General features: G+C 34.1%; 1 pseudogene; it reads right to left on the bottom strand.

The window, feature by feature from the left end:
* Positions 1-15,772: 15,772 nt before the first annotated feature.
* LOC107019655 lies at positions 15,773-16,346 on the bottom strand (annotated as a pseudogene).
* Positions 16,347-18,706: the final 2,360 nt, after the last annotated feature.

Raw genomic sequence — 18,706 nt, forward strand, 5'->3', positions numbered from 1 at the left:
TCCGACCCAGTTGGGGTTACGCAACCTGTGACGGTCCATCGTGTCTATGACGGTCCGTCCTGCTGGTCCGTCACAAAGTTCAGAGAGTTAAATTCAGTAAAGGGTTTGTGACGGTCCGTCGTACCTACGACGGTCCGTCCTGCAGTTCCGTCGTGAAGTTCAGAGAGTCGATCTCAGTACCCAGATTTCAGAGTTGAAGTGTTTTGGAACGAAGACCCTCGACGGTCCGTCGTGCCTATGACGGTTCGTCCTACTTGTCGTCGAGGATAATGAGAAGAGTAGCAGAAGAAATTACACAAGTATGGGACGACGGAATCCATCACGGGCCGTCGTGACCATGACGGTCCGTCGCGTGGTCCGTCGACCCAGTCAGTTTTTATCAAAACAATTTTACTGCTCGAATCTACTAAACAGGTTGTTACAATATATAGCAGTACTATGTTAAATCTGCAAAATACACAAAAAGTGAATTGTGTATGTAATATATATGAATTATAACTATCTTTTAAAAATATATTATACTTGCTTGGTAAGAAATTGACACATTGAATTATAAGTGTATTAAAATGTGTGATAAATATATTATCCGTCATTTAAAACTTATAATATATGTAAATAGTAATCGTTCTTTGTAATATGTATTATAAGAGTCGACTGACTCTTAGTTGTTTCCGCCCCGGATGCAGAAGGTTATCCTAACAATAAGGTCTTCCCTGTCTCGGGAAAGGGTCCTAAAACGGTATTATACATGTATTAAAAGTGATCAAGTGAAAAAAGAATGTTATTGCTATAAATGATAAATATTTTCTTAATATACTTTATTCATGTAAGTTTCCCTTTTTCTTAACTCCGTGATAATATATACATAAACGCTTAACTTATCCAGACACACTATATTTGAAAGATACTTGTTTCGTTATAGATATTTTTTTTTACAGATAACACTCTTTAATATATTCTAACTTGTATAATTATCATCTTTTAACTTAAACTCTTATTAGCAAACATTACGAATTCCACTAGCGCCTCATTATTAATCTAAATATCTTTCTTGTGTTAAAGAGAGATTCAAAACGATTGATTGAACTGGGATATGGGTAGTCTAGTAGAACTAGTCTTTGGGTCTTTGTTAAGTAGTTTTTTATATATACTCAAGTTTTATTAGTGTTGTTGATTAAGTGTCATAGTAGGTGACAAGACCTATATTTTAGGATTAGTTGTTTATCTCATATCCTATATATCATGTGGGCATATTTTGTTATTTCGGTACTTCCAATTAATCAAAAATTAAACACAATCCCAGTTTTACTTCTCTTTTTATTATTTCTAGATTTCTTTGTACTTTTTCTCCTACAAATTTGGCATTAGAGTCAATCATGGCAAGTAGCAATAGTGCATTGAGTGTGGCACAACCACTCATTCATGTCTTCAATGGAGAAAGTTAAGAATTATGGAGTATCCATATGAAAACTATGCTCAAATTTAAAGATCTTTGGGACTTGATAGAATGTGGATTTGCAGATGCCGACGAAGGAAACAAACTGCGAAGCAACAAGCAAAAAGATGTTAAAGCGCTAGTTTTTATCCAGCAGGTTGTTCATGATAGTGTCTTTTCACGAATTGGAACAACAAACACATCCAAATAATCCTGGATGATTCTCCAGAATGAGTTTCAAGGCGATTCTAAGGTCATTGTGGTGAGAATGCAACCAATTTGGCGTGATTTTGAAACCTTGACGATGAAAAGTGGAGAATCCGTTGCTAGTTTTTCATCAAGAGCAACGACAATTTTTAGCCAAAAGTGATCCTACGGAGAGAAGGTAATTTATTAGACCATTTCGGAAAAAGCATTGCGAAGCCTAACTCCAAAATTTGATCACGTAGTTGCTGCAATAGAAGAATCTAAGGATCTATCCATCTATACTTTCATGAACTGATGTGATCTCTTCAATCTCATGAGGTGAGAATTAATTGATCCACATAAAAGAATGAAGAGAAGGCATTCGAAGTAAAGATTCATCCACCTAATATGGAGAAAATAATGGTCCAGCAAGCAGAGGTCAAGGAAGACTAGGCTTTCGTGGTAGTCGAGGTTGCGGTTATGGAAGGAGCAGAGGAATGATGGACACAGGCAGTCCAATAAGCAAGGTAACACAAAAAAATGGAATTCAATGTCATCACTGTTAGTGTTGGACATATAAGGGGTGATTGATGGTATAAAGATCAGAAAATAAATTTTGCAACAACAAAAAACGAGGAAGAGAATTATATTGTTATGGCTTGCACTGATACAGACCATAAGCCAAGTGATATATAGTTTATAAACAGTGGTTGTTCAAATCACATTACATGTGTCAAATCTTTGTTCCATGAGATTGAGAAGAAGCAAAAGAAAAAGGTACAACTTGGCAATACAAAAGAGCAACTGGTTGAAGGAAAATGCATGGTGAGCATTGACACTAATCAAGACAAAGTAAACATGATAGATAATGTTCAATTTGTACCTGATTTAGGATATAATTTTTTGAGTGTTGGGAAACTAATGACCAATGGATATTCTCTTTCCTTTGATGATTATGCTTGTGTCATTACAACATCTGGTGAAAAGGTTCATATCACTATGACGCCAAATAAAATGTATCCGTTGGATGTTTTTTAAATGGAAAATTTTGCCCTTGCTGCAAGTGCAAAGGATGACTTAAATTTGTGGCATTTGAGGTAAGATCATCTCAACGTAATGTGATAAAGGTATGGTTCTTGGACTACCAAAAACTAGTTCTTTTGATTTATGTGAAGGGTGCATTTATGGGAAACAAACCAGGAAAAGATTTCACATTGGAAAGGCATGGAGTACTTCTAAATGTTTAAAATTAAAACATGTTGACTTATGTAGTCCTATGCAGACTAAGTCCTTAGGTGGAATTCGTTATTTCTTGTTGTTTACTAACTATTATAGTTGCATGATTTGGGTGTATGTTCTGAAAAACTAGTCAGATTCATTTGAAAAGTTTCAGGTGTTCAAAGTTTTGGTACAGAACCAAAGTAAATGCAGTAACACTGTTCTTGGCACAGATAGAGGAGGAGAATTTGTGTCAAACGAATTCAATTTGTTTTGTGAAAAAATGATATTTGTAGGGGGTTAACAAATCCTTATACCCCAGGTCAAAATGGTGTCACTGAACAGAAGAACCGACTGTGGTGGAAATGGAAAGGAGCATGTTGCAAGCAAAGGAACTCGCAGATCAGTTCTGGGCAGAAGCTGTGGCAGCATCTGTTTACTTGCTGAATCTTTCACCAACAAAAATTGTTGTGAGTAAAAATCCTTATAAAGCTTGGCATTGTAGAAAACCAAATGTAAGTCAATTACAAGTTTTTGAGTGTGTTTCTTATGCTTTGGTAAGTTCACAAGCTCGTCAAAGCTAGATGAAAAATTTAGAAAATGCATTTTTTTTTTGCTATTGTACTCACTCCAAAGCATATAGATTGTATAACCCTTTTAATGGCAAGATCTCACAGTTAGAAGAGATGTAATATTTGATGAAAATGCAAGTTGGGATTGGATTGAAAAGCTAGTGTGACAAGAGTCTTCATATGAGATTATTCCATTAAGAAGATCAACAAGGCTTAAAAATTCAAATTCCAAGTATGTTAACAACCTTTATACGTTTTGTTAGTTTGCTTTAATTGTTTCAGACTCCATGAATTATGAAGAAGCTACTGAAAAAGAAGAACGGAAGAAAGCAATGGTTGAAGAAATGAAATCCATCAAAAAGAATGGAACATGGGAAATTATGGAGTTACCAAACGGAAAAAATGCAATTGGATTGAAGTGGGTGTTCAAAACTAAGTTTGCAACTGATGGTAGCCTACATATGCACAAATCTTGTCTTGTGGAAAAAGGGTATGCACAACAATACAGTGTTAGTTTTGAAGAAACGTTTTCTCTAGTAGCTCGATTTGAGACAGTGAGGTTGGCTATAGCATTGATTGCACAGTCGCAATGGGAAGTTTATCAATTTGATGTGAAGTCGGCATTCCTCAATGGAGACTTACAAGAAGAAGTCTATGTCACACAACCCTAAGGTTTCACAAAGAAAGGCGATGAAACAAAGGTGTACAAGCTGAAAAAGGTATTGTATGACTTAAAGCAAGCCCCTCGAGCGTGGTATGGCAAGATTGATGGATACTTCCATGAAAATGGATATATAAGAAGTGAGAATGAACCCTCCTTATATGTGAAGAAGGAAGGTAATTATTTCATTATTGTATGCCTTTATGTTGATGATATCATTTACACTAGTTTTGTACGTTCTCTTCTGGAAGAGTTTAAGTCCCACATGATAAATGAGTTTGAGATGTCAGATATGGGTTTATAACATTACTTTCTTGCCTTTAAGTCCATCAAACTGAAGAGGGAATATTTCTTTCACAAAGGAAATATGCTAAAGACCTACTCAATAAATTTGGCATGCTTAATTGCAAGTCTGCGGCTACTCCAATGAATATCGGTGTGAAATTGCAGCAGGTAAATGAAAAAGAATTGATGGATGCAAAGAGTTTCAGAAGCTTGGTTGGAGGTCTAATGTATTTGACGCATACTAGACCCGATATTTCATATCATGTTGGTGTTATTTCTAGGTTTATTCAATAACCTTCAAAGGAACACTATGGGGGCAGCAAAGAGAGTCTTGTGGTACATTACTGGAACTTTGGACTTTGGTATCTGGTACTCCAAAACTGATAATTTCAGATTGTGCGGGTAATAGATAGTGATTGCAAAAGTTCATTGGACAATAGACGGGGTGCTTCAGTAAATGTTTTCACTCTGGGTTCAGGTGTTGTGACTTTGTAACACCTCATACTCAAAACAGACCAAAAATCAGATTTTCAGAGAACAATTACAGGTCCAATCGAAGGGTACCATCGATGGACCGTAGTCTGATCTACGGCCCGTACTGCAAGTCCGTAGATTGTCACTGCAGCCCTCCCAAAATTCAGCTCAGCAAAATCAACTAAGTCTCGACGCACAGATGGACCGACGATCCGTAGATCAGAATACAATCCATTTGATGGTGTCTATGGATTGAGAGTCTTACTACCCAGCCTCTAACACGAACAATGGATGACCAGCACGGACCGTTGTTCGATCTACGGTTCGTAGGTCTGACCGTAGGTGAAAGTTAGCATTCAGTTAGGGAGAAAATGTTGTTGGGTCAACTTCAAATGGTCATAAATCTTATCACAAAATGAATTAGGTGTCATATGACCTATCAAAAGATAGATAATTGAATTATCTTTCCATAGACACCGAGTTTGTTAAAATCTAACCTTCGAGTAAAATCTTATGCCCGTTTTAGAAAATTCCTGTGGAACAGACCCAACCTACGGACCCAAACGACGGACCGTCGATTGAACGATGGCCCGTCAGTCCAAGTCGTCATTTGGTCCGACAACAATTACCTCAGGAGTCTTTTGGTCTTTTCCTACTTTGTTTAAACCCTAATATATGTCGTTTTGACCCTAAATCATCAGAGTTTAGTCAGTCTAAGCCTAGAAACATAACAAGAACTTACCTAAGTCAAAATCATAAATCAAAACTTAGAAAATAAGAAGTAATAAAGGAGAAAAAGATCAAGAACCCTAGTTCAAGAACGCAGCACGGTTCCAGCAATTCCAGCCCCGAAATCTGAATATGTCTCAGTGGATTTCATTACCAGGCATGTGGGATTTCACTAGTAGGTTTCTTTTACCCATTAGGTCCCTAGTTTTCAGTCAGTTCTTGATTCTTTTATCATGAAAAGACTTAGGTTTTGTAGAATTACAGCAGATCATCAAGAATTACATAGATATATGTTCCAAATCAGATTGTAAAGTTATTATTCAGTTTATCTCATGAATTTCAGAACTCTAGCTATGTATTTCTTTAGTTCTTGAATTACACATGCTAGGTCAGATACTTCAATTACTTCAGATTTACATGCCTCAGTTATTACACTACTTAAAAAACTGGATTAGCAACGGAAAATTTCTAATGCTAAACAACAAATTTTGTTGCTTAACTCACTTAGCGACTAATTTTTGTTAGCAACGAGCAAAATAGCAACAGACTAGCAATGACGTTCGTCGCTAAATGCAGCTTTTTTAGTAGTGTTAATGCATAATTATCAGAATAATTGTTGCACTATCAGTTTGCATGTTTAGTTTTGAGTTATCCAGTACTTACAGAAACTCAATCATAATGTGTTAATCACTTAATTTATTGGGAGCAGCAAAATATCGAGTTGGACTAGGGTTCAGCATACCCTAATAGTCCAAGAACTACTAGCTAAGTTGGTTGTCAGTCCTCTTTGTGGGCATAAGTTTCGTGATCACACCAGCATGCCTACCTCTGGCAGGGTATATTGGGTCCTCTCGATGGGGTGTATACATCAGATTCTAGATTTAGCTCATGTGGTTTTATTATCGGTTATTAGTAGCTCCTATAATTCAGTCAGACTCTATTACATTGACCATTTATCAATATATCAATATTCAGTTTTAGCATGTTATAAATTGGTCATGGCATTCAGTTATCTCAGCATTCAGTATATCATGTTCAGAACATTTTACTTGCTTTTGTGCTTGTTCAGTTATGTTTTAGTTCAGCCTTACTATAACCTACATGCTTAGTACCTTTCAAGTACTGACGCATACGTGCGCTACATCTTCTCATGATGTAGGTTCAATTTCTCAACATCCAGATCACGCTTAAATCGACTTCTGATATCCAGTTTAGCAGAATTAGTGGTGAGTGCTTATTCTCCTAGGACAACAATCATAAGTTTCATGTTAGTATTTTAGTCAATAGTTTCAGTTTTGCTAGACTTAGTTGGGGCCTGTCCCAGTATTTCTAGTCAGTTAGAGGCTATTTTCAGACATAGTTAGTTTCATCTTAGTGTTGAGTTAATAACTTCTTTGTATTAAACTCATCAGTTTTCATATATCTCAGTTTTACCATATGGGTATTCCCCATCTTTTCATTATAAATTATGATTTAGCTTCTGCATTAGTTTATATTCTTTAGTATGCTCATGATCAATGCCAACAGGGTTAGCTTGGGATCACTTGTTGTCCTAGGTCTCGTGTTCAGGTCTCGGGGGTAGCTCAGGACATGACAAACTTGGAGTACAAAGAAGCAAGCTAAAACATCATTGTCAACTTCAGACGCTGAGTACATTGCAACAACTTCAGCAACTTGTCAAGTCATCTAGCTAAGGAGAGTGTTATCTGATCTTCAACAGGAGCAGAGAGGAGCTACTGAGATATTTTCTGACAATAAAGCAACTATCTCCATGGTAAATATCCCAACATTCTACAACAGGACAAAGCATATTGATATTCATTATCATTTTATCCGTGATTTGGTAGCAAATGAGGAAATATTATTGGAATATCGCAACACACAAGAGCAGTTGGTTGATGTATTGACAAAGGCTTTATCGAAGGAGAAATTCTGCTATTTCAAAGGATTCTTTGGTTCTGTAGTGTTGCATCAAGAGTGCATGTTAAAGAGTGATTCAAAACGATTGACTGAATTGGGACATGGGCAGTTTAGTAGAACTAATCTTTTGGTCTTTGTTAAGTAGTTTCCTATATTTACTCAAGTTTTATTAGTTTTGTTGATTAAGTGTCATAGTTGGTTACATGACCTATATTTTAAGATTAGTTGTTTATCTCTTATCCTATATATCATGTGGGCTTATTTTGTTATTTTTATACTTGCATTAGTCAAAAATTAAACGCAATCGGAGTTTTCCTTCTCTTTTTATTATTTCCAGAATTCTCTGTACTTTTTCTCCAACATCCTGTTATTCTACTTACATCACACCTCTAAATTCATATTTGTGTGAATCAATGGAGAATAAAGCTTCACTAAGAGACATAATACCTATATCTTTAAATCATTGATTCACTCTAAGAACATTATATAGGACATATTATATTTAGCCTTCTCCATACCTAGATACTCAAACATGAATACTATCTTTGGATTTTACTTCTATGCACAAAAGTTCACTCTTCTAAGTCTCAAGTAAATTGATTTTGAGAGCATTCCACTAATTTTTTACGGCTTTCACAATGAACCAACGTGTTCTAATCGGAAGAAGAAAGAAAGAGAATGATGACTCATTTTCTAATAATCAAGTGAGAAATACTTAATATCCATTTGATGCAATGGAATGAAAAAGAGTTGAATCAGTTTTAAAAAAATAAATTTGAGATCTCATGCTTCTCAGAGTTTTTGTTTTCTTGTTGCATAAAGCAATAGAAAGTTTGATGGAGATTTGGATAGGGCCAATGATAAATTATTTTGAGAATAGATACTTGCAAAATCTATCAGAAAGGGAATATCAGTCCATCATAGTTATATAAATTAGCAATAATTAAGTAAAAAGAATTGTTGAAAAGAAAAACAAAAATAAGAAAGGTCACAATAATATTGTAAATCTTGAGGGAGATAAATGTGATAAAGAAAAATGTGAGGGAAAGTCTTCAAAATTATTCATTTAAATTATATTTTTAATGATTTTTTAAAGTAAAACTACATTCAAACACCAAACATTAATTTACAAAAATCTATAACCAAACATAACTTCAACTTCAACTTCAAAATACCAAATAGAGTGAACGATTTATAACAGTATACATAGGTTTGTATATAGAATTTAATTTAAGACATTGCATAACTAACTACTTTGAGATATTATCCTTTTAGAGCATATTTGATGACATGTTTACAGTAATTAGATAAGTTGAATGATTTTTTGCTTTTTTTTTTAATAAAAAAATTAAGGATATAAATCATAAATCATATGTTAAAACGTACATCCAAATTTTAAATATTCTTTGCATGAAGTATGTCAAGAAACACACCTTGAGCATTAAAAATTATAATATAATGAGTCATATTTAGTTTTCTATAACAGTCGTCCACTAGACTATCTTTGAATGATTATTATCTATTGTTTTATGATGTATTACATTGTATTGTGTTTTATTTTGTGACATTATATTATTTTGACTATAATGTCTAAATACATTGTACAGTTCTCCATCTTTATATAATGTCACACATTTGAAATTTTGAACAATAAACATAAGAAAAATAGGGTACACAACAAAACTACTGTAAAAAGGTAGAATAAAATATTAAATAAAATTATTAAATAATAAATAAATAAATAAATAAAAATGATAAAGACATATTATAATAAAAAAAGATCTCACAAAATGGTTGCACAAGATGAATTTTTTTAATCATTACCTAAGGATGGCTTTTGGTTGTTCTCAACATTGTATCTAAATTAAGAAAGAAGTATTGAAAAATCTCAAATTTGATGTAAATTATTAGTTTTATTTTTGAATTATTGATAGCTTTAAAAACACACTTTACTTGATTAATTGAATCTGCATACACCTCAAATCTCGCAACATGATTGAAATACACCCCTAAATTCTCGTCAAGTTTAAGAGTATTTTAACATTTATCTCAGTCTTTTATTCATAGTCTCATACTCCTACAAGAATTTGAGACAATTTGAAATATTAGGTTACATATCGGGGACAGGGACGGAGGCAGTGTATAATCCGAACCCCTCGGCGAAAAAATATTATTATTTATACATGGTTAAAAAAATTTTAGGTATGTATAATAGATGTTGAACCCCCTCCCACTAGTTCGTATGTTTTCTTCTCAGATTTTGAACCCCCTCATTAAAATTTCTGGCTCTGTCACTGAATTTGGGGATATATCTGAGTTTGGTTAGTAAAATAGAAGAATATTTTAAAAACTATCAATAGTTCAAGAATGATATTAATGATTCGGAAAGGGTTAAAACCCCTCAACTTTCATTTATTAGTTGATTTTACCTTTACTTTTAAAATGAAGTTATTCTTACCTCTACCGTTAGTAAACTTATCATTCGTACCCCTGCTCGGCAAAAATCCTCAAATCAATCAAAATTGACCCCATTTCTAAGAAAATAACCCACCATCCAAATATAACCCTTACCCAAATCCAAACTCGACTTAACTAAACTAATCCAAACCAACCATCCTTGATTATATCATAGTAATGTTTGAATTTGTATCTATGATAACTTATCGATATATACAAATATTCTCTCTGATTGAAAGTAAAGAATATAAATTCAATCAAATCATAATTTTAATTTGTGATTTACGACCCATTATGCATAAACATGATATTGCCCAGCCAAGAATTAATGTTCAGAGAGAGAGAGATGTCAAAGAAGTTGTGCTCAAAAGGGAGTACTATTACTAAGGTAAACATCCTATACAAGATTTTCTTTATTTATTTTTCCTTTTTGAGAGGTAAGATAGAACTTTCATAGGTATCATACAATAGTTTTCTTTTTCTCCTTTTTGTTGTCAAAATTAAAGAATACGAGTTGTATCAATATAAAATTAAAAAAAGATCCTCTATTTCGTACTTTGCCCTCAAAGGTGTTTCTTCTCCATCATCATCAAATCCATCTTCAAAATTTAGCACACAACTCAATGATATTAATGAAAATAGAGTAGTTTTTGTACCAATCCGATCCATTTTCGATGAATTGTATTTTGTGGCTAATTTGGGGAAACAGAGGGATTGAGTTCTTGAGATTTGCTTTAGATATGGAGGTGAAACAGGTTTGGATTAAGTTAGTTGGGTCGGGTTTGAGATTGGATAAGGGTTATATTCGAATGATGGGTTATTTTCTTAAAAGTCGGGTTAATTTTGATTGATTTGGGGATTTCCATACAAAGAGGGGCATGATTGATAAGTTTTGTAACGGTAGGGGTAAGAAAAACTTTATTTTAACGGTAAGGGTATAGTCTGATAAGTATAAGGATATAGAGTCCTAGTACGTTAGTATGTTTTGACTCATATACGTAGTTATTTCTCTTCTCTTTAGGTCTCTTATGTTCAACAGACTCCTTTATCTTCTACTTGTTCATGTACGAATAACACATATTACATCAATAATACTCAATACTTTCATAATCATATACAACTCTTATATGGTATCAAGAGCCTCTTAAACACTCTGGCGAGTACATCCGATCCTCTTCCTCTCTTTTTTTCAGATTCCAACTCCTTTTTTTTCAGAATGTCTGCTACTTCCTCCTCTCCTAACTATCCAGCAGTCACTCTCAATCAAGGGGGTGTCGTTCATTCCTCTCAATTGATCTCTTTTAACCCTATGTCTCACCTCTCCTTCAAGCTAACAGGAAGTGCAAATTATCCAACTTGGAAATCCTAAGTTACCACTCTATTGTTTGGTTACAACTTCTTGCCTTTGTTGATGGTTAACTTTCCATCCCAACTGCTTACATTATGGACAAAGAAAATACCCAAATCCCTAACCCCAACTTGAGATTGTGGCAGCAACAAGATAGTCTTGTTCGCAATGTCATTATGGCATCCGTTGACTCTACAATCTCTCCTCTCACCGCCCATGCTTCCACTTCCAAAGAATCTTGGGATATTCTCCAAACAACTTATGCGAGAAAATCACACTCAAGAATTTTAATTTGCGCGATACTCTGGCGAACGTCAAATGAGATGCACTTCCAATCAGTGATTATATGAGAGAAATCAAGTCCATTTCAGATGATTTGGCATGCAGTGGTTCACCCGTTAACAGTGAGGAACTTGTCATTAAAGTCCTGAGTGGTCTAGTTCCTGAGTATAAGGAGTTATCTGCAACAATAAGAGCTCGTGATAATCCTACCACATTCGAAGAACTCTTTGATAAAATTCTTGAACAAGAGATGTTGATCAAACACTCAGAACCTAAGGTCGACACACCCATGATCACTGCTCAATTTCATCAGCATTCCACCAATAATGGTCCCAAAAATAGACAGCCTAACTCTTCCAATCGTAGGAGCACTCCTCCATCAGGTTCCTACAACTCTCATAATCAATTTTCTGCCCTAAATAACAATTCATTCACCCAGCAGAATACCTCCAAGAGCAACAGTCAACGAGTCCAATGTCAACTTTGTGATAAGTTTGGTCACATTGCAAAGGTCTGTGGGTCCAAATCACACAGTGCTACTGAAGCATATATTAATTTTGTCAACCGACAATCTTATGCTTCCAATTCTCCAAGCCCTTGGGTTTTGGATTCCGGAGTATCACATCATATTACAAGCAACTCTCACTCTCTTCAGACTCCAACTGAGTTCTCTGGAACGGAATCGTTGGTGATGGTAAAAGAATTCCTATCACTCACATTAGTCACACTACTTTATATTCTCCTAATCTTGTTGCCAAGTTTCTTTTAAAATATGTTTTTTGTTCTCCATCTATAAAAAAGAAGTTGATTTCGGTTGCTTAATTTTGCAGGCAATCTAACTTCCATTGAATTTTTTCCTTATTCTTTTTTATGAGAGATTTGAGCACGGGGGCATGTCTTCTTAAAGGCAAGAATAATGGTGATCTCTATGAGTGGCCTACAGACATGACCAAATCAGTCACTCCTCGTCCTAAAGCACATTTTGTTGCATCAACAACTCCATCAGTGCATCTATGGCATGCTCATCTCGGTCATCCTCACCCTCGTATTACCAAAGCTTGTGTCTCTTCTTTCAACCTACTAGTGAACCATAACGAGTCTTTTACATTTTGTAATTCATGTTTATGCAATAAGAGTCATTGTATACCATTTGGTAACAATTCAATTACAAGTTCTAGGCCTTTTGATGTTGTTTATTCAGATGTTTGGGGTCCCTCTCCAACTATCTCTTTCGATAATTTCAGATTCAATGTTATTTTTGTTGATCATTTCACCAAATATAATTGGTTGTTTTTTCTAAAATCCAAATCGCACGTTAAGGAAATCTTAATTTATCATGTTCAAATGGTTCAAAACCAATTTCAATTGAGAATTAAAACGTTATACACTGATGGGGGAGGTGAATACATTGGTCTTAAATCAACTCTCTCGAATTTTGGGATCCAGCATCTTATAAGTCCTCCATACACTCCCCAACTAGTTGGTACTGCCAAAAGAAAACATTGCCATGTTGTGGACTTTGTTTTAACTCTTCTTCACCATGCTTCTGTCCCTCTCAAATTTTGGCCTCTCGCATTCCAATCTGCAATTTACCTCATTAACAGGTTGCCAACACCACTTCTTGGTCTCAAATCTCATTTTCAGTGTCTCTTTAATACTACCCCAAACCCTCTTAAACTACAAAATTTTTGTTGTCTTTGTTATCCATGTTTAAATCCCTACACGTCAAGCAAACTTGATCCCAAGTCCAATCCTTGTGTGTTTATAGGATATTCCGCTACCACCAATAGTTATGCTTGCCTAGACCTTGCCACGCTAAAAATCTATATCTCTAGGCATGTTGTATTCGTTGAACATACTTTTCCATTCACAACCAACTTCCTCAATTCTCTCGTCCACAAGTCTCGCACATGGAAAAATGGTTGTGTCCAGATGACCCCTTTAGCTCTTCATCTTCCTTACAATCTTTTTCACCTCCTACTGTTGCAGAGCCCATTCCAATTCCTACTACTACTGATTTGGTCAACTCCATGTCTACTGATTTGGTCAACTTCATTTTTGTCTTTTTCTCCTTCTCAAAATAACAGTCCATATATATCTCCATAATCAAATCCTGAAACACCATCAAATCAAATAGTCACTAGGTATCTAAATAATATTTTCCAACCCAAAGCGATTTTTTATTACCTTGCAACCTCCACTGTAAAACTCCTTCCCCTTACCCCAAATACCTTTAGTCAAGTATCCAAATATCCTGAATGGAAAGATGCTATGACGGAAGAACACATCGCTTTACTTAAAAATAAAACTTGGTCATTGGTTCCATCTACTCCCTCTCAAAATGTAGTTGGGAGCAAATGGGTGTTTCGTTTCAAACACAAGCCTGATGGATCCATAGAGCGTTATAAAGCTATATTAGTGGAAAAAGGATTTCATCAACGTCCTAGAATTGACTTTCATTCCACCTTCAGTCCAGTTATTAAGACAACAACTATTCGCCTTATCTTGTCCCTATCTGTGTCTCTTAAATGGTCGTTGCATCAACTTGACGTAAACAATGCATTTTACAGGGTACTCTACATGATGTTGTTTTCATGCAACACCACCTGAATTTGTAGATCCCCGATTCCCTAATAATGTGTTCAAACTACACAAATCTATCTATGGACTTTTCCACGCGTATGGTATACTGAAATCAAGAATTTCCTCTTATCATGTGGCTTTCCTCGTTCCAAATCTGATGATTCTTTATTCATCAAATGGACTAATAATTCTCTCATTATTGTTATGATAAATGTTGATGATATTGTTGTTACAGGCTCTAATAACTCGTAAGTTTCTGCAACAATTAAGTTGTTGGGTGATAGATTTTCCATTAAGGATCTTGGTCTTTTACATTTTTTCTAGGTGTTTATCCAGTATGATCATGGATTAACTTTCACACAAAGTAGCTTCATTATGGATATACTCAGCAAGTTCAATATGCTGGATGCAAAAAGTGTGAGCACTCCTCTTTAAACAAGTGAAATTTTATCCTTGGGTGATGGTTCTCCTTCAGCAGATGCTACACTTTACAGGCAGGTCATCCGCTCATTGCAATACCTCATTATCACACAGCTTGATATATGTTTTGCGGTAAACAAACTCGCTCAATTCCAACACTCTCCATCAACTAAGCATTGGAAAGCAACAGAGAGGCTTCTTCCTTATCTAAAAGTAACCATAACCTATGGACTTCACTTCAAACGTGGCAACTCTTCTCAGTTACTTGCATACTCAGATGCAGATTGGGCGGTATTCCTGATACTAGACACTCCACTTCAGCCTATGTTATTTTTCTTGGAAATAATCCACTTTGTGGGTGCTCCAACAAGCAACCTACAGTTGCCAGATCTTCAACAGGAGTGGAATACAGGGCTGTAGCAAGTGTTGTAGCTGAGCTAAATTGGCTAACCAACCTACTGCAAGAACTTCGGGTCAAGCTGCCTTGTCCCCCTAAGGTTTTTTGCGACAATATTGGTGTCACCTACCTGTGTCGTAGTCCAGTCTTTCATAATCGAATGAAACATGTCGCAATTGACTTTCATTTTATCTGTGACCAAGTGGAAAGTGGAAAAATTTCAGTTCATCACATTCCAACAGGAGCTCAACTAGCAGATGCCTTAACTAAAGCACTTCCTAGAAGATCCTTTGTCCACCTTGTTAGCAACATTGATCTCAAGCAAATTGAAACGATGTTGAGGGGCATGATAAAGATAAGGATATAGATTCCTAGTACGTTAATACGTTTTGAGTCATATACGTAGTTATTTCTCTTATCTTTAGGTCTTTTACGTTCAACAGACTCCTTTATCTTCTATACTTGTTCATATATAAATACCACACATTATATCAATAATACTTAACGCTTTCATAATCATATACAACTCTTATATAGTCAACCAATAAATCAAAGTTGAAGGATATTTTTAACCCTACTAATTTAGGTATTTAAAATATTTTCTAGGAATAATGGTCAAAAACACCATCAACTTTGTTTTATTGATTGACTATGCCTTATTGTTAAAATGGAGTTATTCTTACCCTTGTCGTTACTGCTTTCATCATTTGTGCCCCTATGTTGACGGAAATTCTCAAATTGACTCAAATTAGCCCAAAAATTTTAAAACTACTCAATTTCTATTTTAAATCAAATGTCCCAACCCCTATAACATATAACCCATTCCACTTGGACATTGTTTCTGAATGGACACATTTACTAAGAAAATAAGGATACTTAATAATGTCGATTCGAATAAGCACATGGAGAGAACCACATGAACTTTACACAAATTTGCATGTTGATTTAGGGTTAGAGGACAAGAAAGGAAGAATGTAGTTCCGTTGAATAAAGTGTAGCCGGAAAACTTTGTTCAACGCCTATAGAAAAGCGAAGAAAACAATAAGTAAACAAACAGTCCACAGATAATTGAAATTTCTAAGATATGAATATTGGCGGGATCTAAGACGAAGATGGAAGATAAACACAAAGGAAAGGAGATAAAGAAGAAGAAGATTGGAAATAAAACAAATTGTGATGAAGTTAAAGGTCCCGTCAACAACAGGAGCACAAGGGAAAAGGAAAATAGAATTTGAGTACAAATCCGATAATGACAAACTGGAATTGAAAGAGGAATGGATATGTGAAGGCGTAGATAATATCGTAGAATATGATATTAACGAAAAAGATGAAAGATATGCATCAGAATCATTCACAATAAAGAAAGGTGAAATTCTCATAAAGAAGATCATGATAATGGTTTGTGGTAAATGATTAAGTCCAAGTGGAATGGGTTAAATGTTAGAGGGGTCGACAAATGACTTTAAAATGGAGAACAAGTCGTTTTTTTTTAAATATAGGTTAGTTTAAGTTGATTTAGCGATTTCCATCGACGGAAGACACAAATAATAAAGGCATAACTCATCGGTAACCCCTTAAACTTGGCACAAAGCTTCACTTAGACACCTCAATCGGGTGATTTTAAACCCCTCATGTAGGATCTCATTGTGTCATTTTGACACTAACAATCATCCAAAAATACAAAGTGTGTGTAATACACTTGCCGATAACATGTCAAAGTGATGAATTAAACAAAGACACATGTCATATATGTAAAAAGATAATTCTAAACTAATGACTTTTAAGTAAAAAGAAAAATAATCACTCACTTGATGACATGTGGCATTTAAAACTTGAATAATAAATATTTTTAAAAAGAAATTCAACACTTCAAATTTTTCAAGAAACTCACACTTGTTTTCTTCACACACACACACACCCCCCTCCTAACAACCCAGGCATCTTCTCCACCCCACACATCCCAACCCCAATCGCTCCTCCACCCTCATTAGAGCGTCTATCCTCTTTACCCCCACCCACCCCAACTTCAACCCGTTTTCACTCTGTTGTCTTTTAAAAAAACACTTTGAAAAGAATTTAATCAAATTAAAAAAATTAGTTTATAAAAACACACTTTTCCTCTCCTTTACCTATAAAAAATCAGTTATAACTAACAACGGAAGAACTTTTTAATTTTTTTGCCTTTCTCGTATGTATAGAGGATTCAAATATCTGAACACATAATAGAGTAATTATTTTGTGGAGCTAAAATTTAATTGTTGGATCTAAAGAAACAAAATGAGAAGAAGATAATGGTTGTGGTAATTTCTAGATATGAAAAATAAAAAATTATTTCGATTTTAATAAAATTAATGGTGATGTTGCAGTATGTGGGTTGATGGTGTGTGGTGGATTAGATATTCACAAAGATTGAGGGGAGAAGATGAACAGTGTTTTAAAAATAATTTTTTGGCCTGAAAAAAAGCTCCACGCGCTGACTTTGAGTGTTTTACAATCATCATGGCATGTCAGCGAAAAATGTCAAAATGACACAACGAGATTCTACGTGAGGGGTTTAAAATGAACATCGCTCAGTTGAGGTGTCTAAGTGAGATTTCGTGCCAAGTTAAAGAAGTCACCGATGGTTTAGGCCTATAATAAAACTAGTGTACTTGGCCGCGCTTCGCGCGGTTATGAAAAGAATTAAAATAAAATTACATACTACTATCAATAATTACTTTAATAAAAGGATTTTTTTAGTTAACCAAATAATTTTATAGAAGAGAAGCAATGAAAAATATTTAGATTAAATATCAAATTCATTAAGAAATTAATATATGTGAACTTCGGAAAGTTAAATATTAAAATTAAATTTCATAGAGAAAAAGAGAAGGTAATAAGAATTGGGTAATATTAGAACTATTGAAATGTAAACTTCTGATCATTTTTTTTCTTTTTTATTTGAGATTTTTTTAGTATAATTTATATATATTTATGTAAACTTGAAATTTGATCGTTCTTTTCTGCTTCTTTGCAATCTTTTTAAGTATATTCTTAGTATAACTTTCGGCAATGTGTAACTCAGATGCTATTAATAGTTACTATTCATGACTATATAGTTACCGAATACTATTATTAATCATTACCCACAATTACAATTACTTGTCCTCATCATCACCCAATCATCACATTTTTTAATTATTTTTATTATACAATATTAGATCAATTTAATATTTGTTTTAATAACTTTTTAATAATTAAATTTTAAATAAAAAAAGTTTACATATTTAAATGATGGAAAATAACAATCTTTATTAGTTAAATTTCATATTATTATTATTATTATTATTATTATTATTATTATATTTAGGTTTAGATATCCAATTATTTTTGGGACAACTTATATTGAAAAAAAATAATGTAAAATTTAAAATAACATAAAAGAGAATAAAACAGAGAAGTAACTCTGCAAAAAAAGATTCCAAAAAATGATACATTCAAATTTCTATTTGTTTTAATTTTGTTTGGCTTAAACACAAAAATATTAAAAATTATATTTCACATTTTAAATAAATATTGCATTTAATATATAAATTTTTAAAAATAAAGAGTCACAATAATTAGGAGGATTAATAATATGGCTTTAAACTTGTTTGTAACATGATATGAGTAATATTTGTACAATATTTCACTAATAAAGAACATTAATTATAGAAAATGAAAAGACAATCAAACTAGATATACAGAGAAGTATTTTATT

The sequence above is a fragment of the Solanum pennellii genome, chromosome 5 (genome assembly GCF_001406875.1).
Source record: "Solanum pennellii chromosome 5, SPENNV200".
Lineage (NCBI taxonomy): Eukaryota > Viridiplantae > Streptophyta > Magnoliopsida > Solanales > Solanaceae > Solanum > Solanum pennellii.